Consider the following 4,354-nt stretch of genomic DNA (forward strand, 5'->3'; position numbering starts at 1 on the left):
CCCGACCACTAAGAGTTCTACCACAGTGTTCTACATCCCGACCACTAAGAGTTCTACCACAATATTCTACATCCCGACCACTAAGAGTTCTATCACAGTGTTCTACGTCCCGACCACTAAGAGTTCTATCACAGTATTCTACATCCCGACCACTAAGAGTTCTACCACAGTGTTCTACATCCCGACCACTAAGAGTTCTATCACAGTGTTCTACGTCCCGACCACTAAGAGTTCTACACAGTGTTCTACGTTCCGACCACTAAGAGTTCTACCACAGTGTTCTACATCCCGACCACTAAGAGTTCTACCACAGTGTTCTACATCCCGACCACTAAGAGTTCTACCACAGTGTTCTACGTCCCGACCACTAAGAGTTCTACCACAGTGTTCTACATCCCGACCACTAAGAGTTCTACCACAGTGTTCTACATCCCGACCACTAAGAGTTCTACCACAGTGTTCTACATCCTGACCACTAAGAGTTCTATCACAGTGTTCTACGTCCCGACCACTAAGAGTTCTATAACAGTGTTCTACATCCCGACCACTAAGAGTTCTATCACAGTGTTCTACATCCCGACCACTAAGAGTTCTACCACAGTGTTCTACATCCCGACCACTAAGAGTTCTATAACAGTGTTCTACATCCTGACCACTAAGAGTTCTATCACAGTGTTCTACATCCCGACCACTAAGAGTTCTATCACAGTGTTCTACATCCCGACCACTAAGAGTTCTATCACAGTGTTCTACATCCCGACCACTAAGAGTTCTATAACAGTGTTCTACATCCTGACCACTAAGAGTTCTACCACAGTGTTCTACATCCCGACCACTAAGAGTTCTATATCAGTGTTCTACATCCTGACCACTAAGAGTTCTATCACAGTGTTCTACATCCCGACCACTAAGAGTTCTATATCAGTGTTCTACATCCTGACCACTAAGAGTTCTATCACAGTGTTCTACATCCCGACCACTAGGAGTTCTATATCAGTGTTCTATGTAGGGTTATATCAGTGTTCTATGTTCTCTCCCAAGAATCTGATGTGTTCTATGTCCCGACCAGTAGTATATCAGGAGAGAACCTGACCACTAAGTGTTCTGCTCCAGAGCTAACATCCTGGTACTCTGGACCCTGCCTTTTGGACCAGAACGGAACGGACACAAGCTTTCGTATTCGATTCCACAAATCTTTATTGTCCGAGTTCCGTACGCTCACATTCTCTTATTCAAGTCCACAACGCTTTAAAAAAACAATAAGATAATGTTACAATTCAACAATGTTATACAATTTTCTGTTTGCAAAACGAAAGAACATCCATTGTGTACATGGCCCGTTGGATACTTATTATCGACATAAAGATGCTTCAAGCACACAGAGAAACGAGAAGTAGCTGAGAGAGATTGACTGATACCATGTCTTTATGTGTATCTTCTCTCTTCTGTAATGATCTTGAAAGTGTACGTGTGTCTGAGTCGTGTTGTGACTGACAGTAGTGAAAGTGCCGAGTGTGGCTGATAACCATGGTGATGTTGCTACGGTATTAGTCAGCATGGCGACATAGTGACTCAGTGCACAGTCTAAATTAAAGTTACCATTTCAATGTTGTTTCTCACGCTCTCTTTCTCACTCGGCCTCTACCTTTCTTTCTCTCTCTCTCTCTGTCTCTCTCTCTCTCTCTCTGTCTCTCTCAATTCAATTCAATTCAAGGGCTTTATTGGCATGGGAAACATGTGTTAACATTGCCAAAGCAAGTGAGGTAGATAATATAGCAAGTGAGGTAGCAAGTGAGGTAGATAATATATAATGTGAATATATCAAATAAAAATTAACAGTAAACATTACACATACAGAAGTTTCAAAACAATAAAGACATTACAAATGTCATATTATATATATATATATACAGTGTTCTAACAATGTACAAATGGTTAAAGGACACAAGATAAAATAAATAAGCATAAATATGGGTTGTATTTACAATGGTGTGTGTTCTTCACTGGTTGCCCCTTTTCTTGTGGTAACAGGTCACAAATCTTGCTGCTGTGATGGCACACTGTGGAATTTCACCCAGTAGATTTGGGAGTTTATCAAAATTTGATTTGTTTTCGAATTCTTTGTGGATCTGTGTAATCTGAGGGAAATATGTCTCTCTAATATGGTCATACATTTGGCAGGAGGTTAGGAACTGCAGCTCAGTTTCCACCTCATTTTGTGGGCAGTGAGCACATAGCCTGTCTTCTCTTGAGAGCCATGTCTGCCTACGGCGGCCTTTCTCAATAGCAAGGCTATGGTCACTGAGTCTGTACATAGTCAAAGCTTTCCTTATGTTTGGGTCAGTCACAGTGGTCAGGTACTCTGCCACTGTGTACTCTCTGTTTAGGGTCAGTCACAGTGGTCAGGTATTCTGCCACTGTGTGTACTCTCTGTTTAGGGTCAGTCACAGTGGTCAGGTATTCTGCCACTGTGTGTACTCTCTGTTTAGGGTCAGTCACAGTGGTCAGGTATTCTGCCACTGTGTGTACTCTCTGTTCAGGGTCAGTCACAGTGGTCAGGTATTCTGCCACTGTGTGTACTCTCTGTTTAGGGTCAGTCACAGTGGTCAGGTATTCTGCCACTGTGTGTACTCTCTGTTTAGGGTCAGTCACAGTGGTCAGGTATTCTGCCACTGTGTGTACTCTCTGTTCAGGGTCAGTCACAGTGGTCAGGTATTCTGCCACTGTGTGTACTCTCTGTTTAGGGTCAGTCACAGTGGTCAGGTATTCTGCCACTGTGTGTACTCTCTGTTTAGGGTCAGTCACAGTGGTCAGGTATTCTGCCACTGTGTCCTCTCTGTTTAGGGTCAGTCACAGTGGTCAGGTATTCTGCCACGGTGTACTCTCTGTTTAGGGCCAAATAGCATTCTAGTTTGCTCTGTTTTTTTGTTAATTCTTTCCAATGTGTCAAGTAATTATCTTTTTGTTTTCTCATGATTTGGTTGGGTCTAATTGTGCTGCTGTCCTGGGGATCTGTAATGTGTGTTTGTGTTTGTGAACAGAGCCCCAGGACCAGCTTGCTTTGGTGGACTCTTCTCCAGGTTCATCTCTCTGTAGGTGATGGCTTTGTTATGGAAGGTTTGGGAATCGCTTCCTTTTAGGTGGTTGTAGAATTTAACGTCTCTTTTCTGGATTTTGATAATTAGCGGGTTTCGGCCTGATTCTGCTCTGCCTGAGTTATTTGGTGTTTCTCCTTCTGTGCATCACTCTCCACGATGAGCCTCTGGACGAGACAGCAGCATGATCTATTCTGATCGTCACTGGACATCATCAAGATTCATTAAATACTGTACATCGCAGTTAATGTAGACCCCAGTTAATAACATGAATGTGGACCCCAGTTAATAACATGAATGTAGACCCCAGTTTATAACATAAATTATCCTTTAAACTAGTGTTACTAATACGATGGTTGTAGTCATCAATTGTCCCATTAACAATCACCAATATAATCAAACTAACCCCTGACCTCTGACCTCTACCCCCACCCCACTGAACATCATCAAGATCAAGTGAATGTTTAATTCTGTAACTGTGTAACTCTTTTTCTATCCCTGTAATGTCTGGTCTGTGTTGAATGAGTCTCCTCCAGTGTCTATATTAATGTTAATGAGTCTCCTCCAGTGTCTATATTAACCCTGTACTGTGATGTTAATGAGTCTCCTCCAGTGTCTATATTAACCCTGTACTGGGATGTTAATGAGTCTCCTCCAGTGTCTGTATTAATGTTAATGAGTCTCATCTAGTGTCTGTATTAATGTTAATGAGTCTCCTCCAGTGTCTGTATTAATGTTAATGAGTCTCCTCCAGTGTCTGTATTAATGTTAATGAGTCTCCTCCAGTGTCTATATTAACCCTGTACTGTGATGTTAATGAGTCTCCTCCAGTGTCTATATTAACCCTGTACTGGGATGTTAATGAGTCTCATCCAGTGTCTGTATTAATGTTAATGAGTCTCCTCCAGTGTCTGTATTAATGTTAATGAGTCTCCTCCAGTGTCTGTATTAATGTTAATGAGTCTCCTCCAGTGTCTGTATTAATGTTAATGAGTCTCCTCCAGTGTCTGTATTAATGTTAATGAGTCTCCTCCAGTGTCTGTATTAATGTTAATGAGTCTCCTCCAGTGTCTATATTAACCCTGTACTGTGATGTTAATGAGTCTCCTCCAGTGTCTATATTAACCCTGTACTGTGATGTTAATGAGTCTCCTCCAGTGTCTATATTAACCCTGTACTGTGATGTTAATGAGTCTCCTCCAGTGTCTATATTAACCCTGTACTGTGATGTTAATGAGTCTCCTCCAGTGTCTATATTA

Source organism: Oncorhynchus kisutch, linkage group LG21, assembly GCF_002021735.2.
Source record: "Oncorhynchus kisutch isolate 150728-3 linkage group LG21, Okis_V2, whole genome shotgun sequence".
Taxonomy (NCBI): domain Eukaryota; kingdom Metazoa; phylum Chordata; class Actinopteri; order Salmoniformes; family Salmonidae; genus Oncorhynchus; species Oncorhynchus kisutch.